The sequence below is a fragment of the Dasypus novemcinctus genome, chromosome X (genome assembly GCF_030445035.2).
Source record: "Dasypus novemcinctus isolate mDasNov1 chromosome X, mDasNov1.1.hap2, whole genome shotgun sequence".
Taxonomy (NCBI): domain Eukaryota; kingdom Metazoa; phylum Chordata; class Mammalia; order Cingulata; family Dasypodidae; genus Dasypus; species Dasypus novemcinctus.
In genome coordinates, this window is record NC_080704.1 from 64,384,535 (window position 1) to 64,395,868 (window position 11,334).

At 40.5% G+C, this 11,334-nt stretch overlaps 1 pseudogene; it reads right to left on the reverse strand.

The window, feature by feature from the left end:
* Positions 1-4,324: 4,324 nt before the first annotated feature.
* Positions 4,325-6,080, reverse strand: LOC101440216 (nitric oxide synthase 1-like; annotated as a pseudogene).
* Between the last annotated feature and the right edge of the window lie 5,254 nt (positions 6,081-11,334).

The following is an 11,334-nucleotide window of genomic DNA, read 5'->3' on the forward strand; positions in this document are numbered from 1 at the left end:
ATATCTTAAACCCCAACACTAACTACAATTCCAGTAAAGTAGCATGAAAGGCTTGTGATAGAGATCCCATCTGAGTCCAGTTCCATCACACAGAAACACCAGCTCCAAAGAAGAGCCAACTGACATGACAGTGAACCCCATCTGCCATGACCATAGAACCCGTGCGTCTCTTCAGCCCTCAAAAGAACCAATACCTGGGGTTGTATCTACTTTATCTGTCTCTGGGACTCTGCTCAGGTGTGCATAAGGGCAATCCTTCTGACAACCTCCAGGCTCTTTTTTAGAGACTCATAGCCATATAAACTCATTTGTCCTTTCCATTTCCCCCTTACATTAGGTCAAACAGCATTTTAAACTCCTGTTATTATATGTAGACAGGGATATTCTGCTGGTCTGCAGTGAACCTTTAATTCAAGGTCATTTTCTAGTTGCATCATCAGCTGGTATTTGGTAGTGATCCCTCGGTGCCAGGGAGGCTCATCCCCGGGTGTCATGTCCCATGCTGGGGGGAATGCACTGCATCTACATGCTGAGTTTGGCTTCGAGACTGGCCACATTTGAGTAACATGAAGGCTGTCAGGAGGAAACTCCCAGGCACAGTGCTGCTCTAGGCCTTGTTCTTATTGCAGGTGTATAGGCTCACAAGCATAGTCATTAGTATCAGGAGCCCACTGTTGGACCCTCATTCCTTCCTGGTTCTTACCGTTGAACCTGGGGGACAGCCGCTGCTCCCCTAGGGACCACGACAGAGCACCCCCGGCCAGGATCCCAGTACCCCTTCAGCTGTTGTTTTTAATTGTTTCCACTATGAGTATATCCAAACACTACCATGCACCCTGGACATATGCCCTGTATAACTCCCTGTCAACCATATATCACCTGTCAATAACATCCTATACCAGTATTCCTCCGCCGCCATTGTTGAACCACTCTATGATCCAAAACTTCCTGAAAAGCAAAGTCCAATATAATGTCAGGTTCCTTTACTAGTAAAATGGAATATAGCAATGAGTCTAAAGTATGGACCACAATGTAAGCACAGATGTCACCTGTGTGAAAGCTATTGTTTTGGAGTCTGTACACCAGTTTCAGTAAATATGATATGAATAAAGTTAAAAGATTATTGCTGTGGAAGGGAAAAGGTTTTATGGTGGATGTGTGGGAGTACTGTGTATTGTATATATGAATTACTGTGATCTAAGGCTCTTTTGAAGGGAAGCTCAATAATTAGGAAAAAAGAAAAGAGAAAGATAGGATGTAGAATTTTTCCGAATAAATACATATTCTAGAAAGTATATTTTTTAAGAGAAGAAAGAACAATAGTAAACACTAATGCACCTAACCATGGTGCCTCAAAATACATGAGGCAAACACTGGAAAAATGAATGAATAGATGTCTCTACATAAATAGTGGGGAATTTTAATACACCATTATCGCTAACTATTACACAGAACAGCTTGACAGAGGGTCAATAAAGAAACGGAGACCTTGAATAATACATTAGAGGATCTAGACCTAATAGACATATACAGAATATTACACCCCAAAACCGCAGTATATATATTTTTCTCAAGCACACATGGATCATTCTCCAGGATAGGCCACATGCTAGGTCACAAAACAACTCTTAATAAATTCAGAAAGAATGAAGTGATATGGAGTAATTTCTCTCATCACAATAGAATGATGCTGGAAATCAGTAAGGGGCAGAGAACCAGGATAGGCACAAAGATATGGAAGTTAATCAATACACTGCGGACAATCAGTGGACCAATGAAGAAGTTGTAAAAAAAAAATCACTAACTACTTTGAATTGAAGGAAAATGTGAACACAGCATATCAACACCTATGGGATGTAGCAAATGCAGTGGTGAGAGGGAAAGTAAGAGCCACAAATGCCTATATAAAAAAGAAGAAAGAGCTAAAATTAAAGGCTGTACACATGGCGGAACTATAAAAAGAACAATAAACTAATATGAAAACAAGCAAAAAGAAGGAAATAATAAAGATTAGAGCAGACGTAAATGGCATTGAGAATAAAAAAACACTAGCAAAAATTAAGAAAACCAAAAGCTCCTTCTTGAAATATTAATAACATTGACAAACCCTTAACTTGACTAACAAAGGAAAGAAGAAACAAATACATAAAATAAAAAATGAAAGGGATATCATAACTGGTTGCACAGACATAAAGAGTACCATAAAAGGATCCTTTGAAAAATTATATGCCAACAAGATGGATAACTTAGATGAAATTGTCAAATTTCTAAAACACAAGCAGCCTACATTGACAAAAGAAGGAATTGAACTCAGCAGATCAATTACAAGTAATGAGATTGAATTAGTCATCAGAAATTTCCCAACTAAGAAGAGTCCAGGACCAGATGACTTCACATTCAAATTCTACCAATTATTCAGGAAAGAACTAACACCAGTCTTGCTTAAACTCTTCTAAAATATAAAAGTGGAAGGAGCATTGCCTATCTCGTTGTATGATGCCAGCATCACCCTAATACCAAAGCCACATAAAAATGAGTTGCACTGGATAGTTCTGCAGGGACATATGTGGATATTGTGTGTCCTGCCGTGGCCCACTGGGTGAACTGGGGGGAGGGTGTAATACAATGTAAATCATTATCCCTGTGGTGCAACAGTGCTCCAAAACGTATTCACCAAATGCAATGAATGTCCCATGATGATGAAAGAGTTTGTTGTTGTGGGAGGAGTGGAGTGAGGGAGGTGAGGGTATATGGGTACTCTTATATTTTTTAAAATGTAACATTTAAAAAAAATAGAGAAAAAAAATTTTAAAAATAAAAGGTAAAAAAAAAAGCCACAAGAAAGGAAAACTACAGAACTACAGACCAACCTCTCTAATGAACTTGGATGCTAAAGTCCTCAAGAAAATATTTGCTATTCGTATTCAGCAACACATCAAACAAATTTCCACCATGACCAAGTGTGTTGCATCCTTGGTATGCAAGGATGTTTCAATATAAGAAAACCACTCAATTAATGCACCACATTAACAAATTGAAAGAAAATAAATCACATTATCATCACTACTGTTGCAGAGGGAGCATTTTACAAACTACATCTTACTTTCTTGATAAAAACACTTCAAAAGATAGGAATAGAAGGAAAGTTCCTCAACATAATAAAGGGTATATGAGAAAAACTCACAGCTAATATCATATTCAATGCTGAAATACTAAAGACTTTCCATCTAATATCTGGAACAAGACAAGGATGCCCAAGGTCAATACTCTTATGTAACATTGGGTTAGAAATACTTCCTTGAGCACTTAGGCAAGAAAAAGAGATAAAAGGCATCCAAACTGGATCAGAAGAAGTAAAAATTTCAATATTTGCAGACGACATGATCCTATTTATTGAAAGCCCTGATGAATCCATATCTAGAGTAGATAAACGAGTTCAGTAAATTGGCAAGATATAAGATGAAAACACAAAAATCAGTAGCATTTCTGTACACCAATAATAGGCAATCTGAGGAGGAAATCAAGAAAAAATCCATTTACAGTAGCTACACAAAGTTATTTTTTAGTCCACTTTTTAATATTTTAACCATAATGCAAACAGGCATAAGTAGACTTGTGTTGATTTCCATAAAATTATAAGGTGAGAACTACACAGAAAAAGAGCTTGCAGGGAGCACAGCCTACACAACCTCGCGAGAAGCGGGGGTGGGTGTTGGTCCTCGAGGCTGGAGCACACAGGACACTTGGCAGAGATTTAGCTGAGAGCTCAGAGGTAGGGGGCAAGTCCGAGTTTCTGACAACGTGGTGGAGGGTGTGGGGAGCTACAACCCCGGCCCTGCCCACCGCCTCAGCTTCCCCTGCTCTGGACGGGAAACCTGCGGGTACAAGAACACGGACGGGCTGGCTCTCGGCCTTCCGGAAAACCACTGCTGAACCCGGAGAGGGTCACACAACAACAATGACAACACAACAACAAAATGGGATGGGGGCATAGTGGAGGGGTATGACTCTCGGATGTGCTCTTAGACCCAACCCAAGAGCACTGGAACTTGGCTGGGATTAATCTGAGCAGAACCCAAGGGCACAGACTTTTATTGAAATGGAGCTGCTCCATCTTTCCGGTTTGGGAGGGGGTTTGTGAGCCCATGCTTTGTCTGTCTGTTTCACCGGAAATACTGCAAGTCTCGGTATGGCAGCAGATGATGGAGATGAAACCACTGGGTTGAGGAATGTGCTGTTCCAGAAGGTCACTGATGAGAAGGCCTGGGGCAGCAAGTTGAGATTTGGTTCCCCCTGCCAGGTCCATTGTGGGTGAGAGGATCCACTAGTGACTGAAAACCTCATCTGTATCTTTTTTGCTCTCTTCAATGAAGACAATGAAATCAGATCTAAGGCGGCTGGTCACTTTGTACGTCCACAAGGTGACCCCGAAAATATCCTCATGGTACCGGTTGTCATCCCACAGCCTGCTGATGAACACACCGGCTTCCTCCACAGAGAGTTTCCCCTGCTGGGCCATGATGTGCTGGATGGCTTTGAGGACATCTGCGGTGACATTCCCGCAGACGTAAATGTGGCCCCCTTGCTCCTTCAGGGCTCGGTACATGGCTTCGGCCAGCTGCTCCTGCAGGATGTCCTGCACGTACTTCTTTGGTTTCTCCGGCTCCCAGGAGTAGGTTGCGTACAGTTCTCGGAAGATGCCCTTGTTGTTTGCCTGCAGGGTCTCCTTCTGGTAGATGTGGTCTATCTTGGATTGCCGACACCCGAAGACCAGGACGGTGGGACAGGGACTCGTTCCTTTATGTTGGATAACAAACTGCCGCTGCTGTCAGAAACTTCAGAAGGGGGCGATGCCGGTGCCTGGGCCAACCAGGATGCAGGGCATTTGGGGATTTCTGAGTAGGTGGAAGCTGGCAGCGCCTCTCACAAAAGAGGGGACCACTTCGTCGGCGTGTATTTGGTTGAGCCAGGAGGAGCACATGCCGTGTTGAAATGGTCCTTCTCCATCTCAGGTGCGGTAGAAGACGACAGCCACGGTGAGGTGCACCTTGTCGGGGTACATGTCTGGGGATGAGCTTATGGAAGAGTAGCGAGGTTGCAGCAGGGACAGCTAGGTCAGCAGCAGGGTGGAGGGCATCTGGACCGACGGGAATTCCTCCAGCACCTCCACGATGATGGGGTTCTTGCCCCATTTCCACTCTTTGTACTCCTGCAAGCCCTTGCTGAGGACCAGCAGATGCTGCTTCTCCTTCTCGCTGGTGGTCAGGGTGGCAAACTGTTGCAGCTGCAGGGGCGTGGGCAGAGTGGTGATGTCCAGGTAGTTCTTGAAGGCCTGGAAGACAGTGCAGGGTGGGAGGCGGTGCTCCTCTGTGCAGTTACTGATGACTCCCAAAACCGTGTTCCGCTCCTTCAGCAGCTCCACCTTCACGAGCTGGTTGGCAGGGGGTGTGTCTTCCAGCCGCTCGATCAGGGTGCTCACCAGGTCCTCGTGGTTGCCGGGGAAGATGCCCAGGTGGCTCCCTGGCTGGTACTGCAGCTCCTGATTGCCATTGGTGTGGAGATGCACGAAGATGGCAGCGCGGCTGAATTTAGGACTCTGAAAGGTTTTGATGGCTGAGAAGTCAAGCAGCCGATACCCTCTTTTTGTGGACACTGGATAGACCTTGTGTAAGTTCTGGAGCTTCGGCCACATAAGTGAGGCAGAAGTTGTTCCTTTTCCAGCTGCAGTCGTTGCTGATAAGGGAGTTGTTTGCTTTCTCAATGTTGACATCGTCTCCCACACAGAATACATCACAGGCTAACTTAAAGACTTCCTTGGCCCAGGTCCTGAAAGCCTCTTCCTGCCCACAGAGCTCATCCCCCTCCTTCATCTTCAGGATCTTCTCCCTGCCCAACTCTTCCAGGAGGGTGTCCACGGCCTGTCGAAAGGCACAGAACTGAGGGTATGCCCAGGAGCCAAGGCCGAGCACTGAGAACCTCACATTTGCCAGGGGTCCAGCACTCCCAGAGTTTTCTCTGAGATCGAGCCCATCACCTGATGATTTGCAGGAGTCAGAGTAATCAGAGTAGAAGGACACACATATTTAATTAAATATCTAGGAATAAACTTAACTCATGATGTAAAGGACTTGTACACAGAAATCAACACAGCGTTATTAAAGGAATTCAAAGAAAACATATAATAGGGAGAATATGCCACGTTCATAGACTGGAAGACTAAACATCATTAAGATGTCTGTCCTACCCAAGTTGATTTACAAATTTAATGGAATCCCAATAAAAGTTACAACAGAAATTTTTACTGAGTTGGAAAATATAATTTTGAAATTTATTTGGAAGGGCAAGTGCTCCAAATAGCTAAAAACATTCAGAAAGAGAAAAATAAAATTGGAAGAATCATGCTACATGACTTTAGAGCATACTACAAAGGTACAGTGGTCAAAAATGCATATTATTGGCACAAGGATAGACATACTGAACAATGGAACAGAAATGAGACTTCTGGTGTAGATCCTTGCATATACAGTCAACTGATATTCAAAAAGGCCACCATTCCTACCCCAAAGAATCAGAAATTTCTCTTCAAAATATAGTGCGTGATTAACTAGATGTGCATATCCAAAAGAATGAGTGAGGATCAATATCTCATGTCCTATACAAAAATTAACTCAAGATGTATCAAAGACCTAAATAAGAGCCAAGACTTATAGAAGATAATGTAAGGAATCACTTATGAGATTTTATATTAGGAAATGATTTCATAATCTTTGCACCCAAAGCACAAGCAATAAAAGATAAAATAGATAAATGGAACCTCCTTCAAAATTAAAATCTTTTGTGCTTCAAGAGTTTGTCAAGAAAGGGAAAAGTCAGCCTACTCAGTAGGATAAAATATTTGGTAATCTGATAAAGGCCTAATTTCCAGCATATATAAAGAAATCCTACATCTTGAAAATAAAAAGACAAAAAAATTTTTTTAAATGGGCAAGAGATTTGAATATATACTTCTCCAAAGAAGAAATACAAATGGCTAAAAAGCACATGAAAAGATGCTCAACATCACTAGCTATTAGGAAAATGAACATCAAAACCGCAATGAGATATCATCTTATATCTACTAAACCAGTGGCTATTAAAAAATAGTACAGAATTTGAAGAGGATGTGAAGGAACAGAAACCCTCATCCACTGCTGGTGGGAATGTAGAATGGTGCAGACACTGTGGAAGATGTTTTGTTGGTTCTTCATGGAGCTAACTATAGAATTGCCATATAATCTAGCAATGCCATATCTGGGAATACATATTCAGAAAAAGTGAAAACAGGGAAGTGAACAGATAAATGCACACCAATGTTCATAGCAGCATTAGTCACTCTTGCCAAAAGTTGGAAGTAACCCAACTTTCTATCAGTGGATGAATGAATAAGCAAATTTTGCTATATACATACAATGGAATATTACTCAGCTGCAAGAAAGAATGCAATATTAACACATGTGACAACATGGGTGAATCTTGAGGGCTGTAAGTTGAGTGAAATAAGCCTGACATTGAAGGAAAAGTAAAACATGACCTCATTGATATGAGTTCAGCAAATTGAGCAGAGTCTGGAAAATAGGTATCAGGAGACAGAGAGGTAGTAGAGTGTGGTGAGCAAAATCTATGATAAGGTGGAAGGGGGTGGTTGGTCAGTGGATGGTGTGATAGTGGTGCATTGGTATGATTGGGTTCAAAGGTGCTGGACTGTGAGGAGGAATAGGGTGGGGGCTTGGGTTAGACTACCCATGGAACTGGGGGACAGTTGGAGGAAGGAGCTGGTGAACTCGGTATTTTCTGGTCTTTGGTTAAAACTTCAATGGTGGGAATGTTCTTTTGACAAATATGGCAGGGGAGGATTGCAGGTGCAACGTGTCAAGGGTGGGGAGATATGTGCATAGACCACATCTGGGGTATGTCTGTATGGAATATGAAAGTGTTCACTTGTCATAGTGTGTTATCTCAGTAGGTTGGAGAATCACAAAATAAACAAGAAAATATTAAACTCCCATCCTGGGGAGTCTTGCTATGTCCTCAATTAGAAGAGCAAGAATCTTTCAAGGATGTAGGCAATGCCTAATAAAAGAAAACAACAATATGTCAAGCCCTCAATATTATTGCATGTAGCTATGAACCTTATTCTTCAAACAATGAAACTTGTTGTTTAACATAGGTTCAGAGGTGAGGGGGAGGGAAGAAGAGAATAGATTGAACATAGGGCTTTCTATGGCATTGAAATTGTTCAGCATGTTCTTGCAATGAGAGATACAGGTCATTTAAAATTTGGTCAAAACCTATAAAAGTGTACAGTAAAAAATGTAAACCATAATGTAAACAATTAACCTTGGTTACTAGCAATATTTCTGTATTTGTGCAGCAATTATAATAAATAGGGGATCATGGGAAATTAAGAGGGGTATGGGTATATGGGAATCCCCTATACTTTCTGTGTGAATTTTCTCTAATCTAAGCTTCTTGATGATAAACCAAAAATATAAGGTACTGGGGAAACATACAGAAGAAATAGCACTGTACATAAAAGATAACTGATCTTACAGTGATGAAAGCTAAAAAGGAAAATATTTTTTATTTTGTATTTTTGTATTTTATTTGTTATTTTTACAGTTATTATTTGAATTTACTATTATTTTTATTTATTTATTTTTTACTTTTTTGGGGGGAGGTTTTGGATTGCAGAATGATCACTTCTATGTTATTGTAGGATCCCTGGTATGGGGTGTTGGTGATGGGGTGTCTGTCAGGAAGGGGACACCTGGGGCATGCTTCTATGGCATATGAAAGTATTCAAGTCGTCATGGGGCATTGTATCAGGGGTGGAGGCCCACACAGTAACCAAAGGAATATTGAACTCCCATCCTGGGAAGTCCTTTTACATTCTCTAATATGCAGCAAGAATCCCCCGAGTACATGAGAGAAGTAGGAGAGACTGTTATGCCAGGTCCTTGATATTGATGATTATACTTATCAACCTTTTTTGTGAAATTGAAACCTAGCCTAGCATTATATATTGCCTAAGAATTATCTCCTTAAAATCTTCTTCTTGCGCAAAAGTGGCCTTTTTCTAAGCCAAACTCAGTACACAAATGCATTACCTTCCCCCGGCATGGGACATGACTCCTGAGGATGAGCCTCCCTGGCATCCAGGGTTAGTACCTAGCAACAACTAGTGATGAATCTGGAAAAATACATTGACAAAAAGGGGAAATATTAAATACTAATGATTTCTTATGGGTAAGGTATTTCAAAGTGAGTAGGGGGTTATTCCAGAGGTTATGATGTCTCAGCAGGATCACATTGACTGTCACAGTGAATAGTGCCTCAAGTGGTAGGGATCATGAGACCTCTAGAGACATCTAGATACTATAGCCAAGACAGAAAATCTCAGGTTTTTGGCACCTTGTCCTTGTGTCTTACTTTGGGAAATATGCTCTTCAATATAACAGAGGCTCGTTTATAATAATTCACCAATACCAATAATTAACACTATACTTGTTAATCTTCAGTTTGTTCATATGTTGGTTGAAGCCTGAATCTCAGCAGAGTTGCACACTTACTCTCCAGTTGATTGAACTCAACCAAGAAAACTACCAAAAGGATGATAAAGGACAGTGCCTTTCCCAGGAAAGGATAGTATCAGCAACTGCATGTAATACAGTTCCATCCATCTGCCCCTTGGGATCAAAGCATTCTCTCACTTGGAGGAAAGGTGGGCATCATCATCCCCAAATCCTAAAGATTGGGGAATCAAGAAACTAAAGGGTGGAAAGCAATCATGGACTAAAGTAGGCTTATTACTATTCTAACAATGGAAGAGCATGCATCATTGATATAAAGGCAGTGGCCATCAGAGTTTCTGAGTGGAGGAAGAGGGAAGAATAGGTGCAACATGGGGGCATTTTGGGGACACTGGAATTGTCCTGCATGTCATTGCAATGACAGATACAGGCCATTTTACTCTTTGTTAAAACCTATAAAATTGTGCAGGGCAAAGTGTAAAGTATAATGTAAACTATAGTCCTTAGTACAATGCTTCCAAATGTTTTCATCAATTTTAACAAATGTACAACACTAATGAATGATCTTGTTAATGTGAGAAAGTGTGTTAGTGGGTGAGGGTGGGGTATATGGATATCCCATATATTTTATGTAACATTTGTGCAATCTAAGGCTTCTTTAAAAATAAAGAAAGAAGTATTCATCACTCAAAAGCAAAACATAATAATAATGCTGCATACATTAAGCATCAGCACCCATTCTCAACCCACATTCTACTTCTTAGTAACCTGTACTCTAGAGTTTACCTTTGTGAGTTTATTCCTCGTATAGTTCACAGTAGTAAGACCATATAGTATTTGTACATTTTTTGGTCTGGCTTATTTCACTTCATAAAATATCCTCTAGGTTTATCCATTTTGTCATATGCATCCAGATATCATTTCTTCTTACAGCTGAATAGTATTCCATTGTATATACATACTATATTTTTGTTTACCTATTCATTGGTTGATGGACACTTTGGCTGGTTCCATATTTTATCAATTGTAATGCTGCTATATACATCAGTGCCCTGATATTATTCACATCCTTGTGTTTAGTTCTTCTGAATATATTCCTAGTAATGGTATTTCAGAATCATATGGCAGTTATATCTTTAGCTTCTTGAGGTACTGTCTTTCACAAAGGCTATACCACTCTACATTTACAACAATAGCAAAGGAGTGTTCCTATTTCTCCACACCCTCCCCAGCACTTGTAGTTTTCTGTTGTTGGGTTTTTTGTTTTGTTTTTTAAGAAAATAATGGCCATGTTTAAGGTGTGAAAATGATATCAGAGTTTTGGACTGATTTCCCTAAAAATTTTGTTGAGCATTTATCACATGCTTTTAGCCATTTCTATTTCCTCTTTGGAGAAATGTCTATTTAAATTTTTTGCCCATTTTTAATTGCATTGCTTGTTTTTTTAATCATTAAGTTGTATGTTCCTTTTATATAATATGGATGCAAACCCTTATTAGATATGTGGTCACCAAACAGTTCCCAATAAATTTAAAAAGATTGAAATTATACCAGGCACCTTCTCTGACCATAATGTAATGGAGTTGGAAATCAATAACAAGTGGATAAATGGAAGTTTCACAAATATATGGAGGATAAAGAACACACTATTTTGCAATCAGTCTGCTAAAATGAGGTTGCGAGAGATATCAGTAAATAATTTCAAGATGAATGAATATGAGAAAACATATCAAAACATGAATGCAGTGAAGGCAGCACTGAAAGG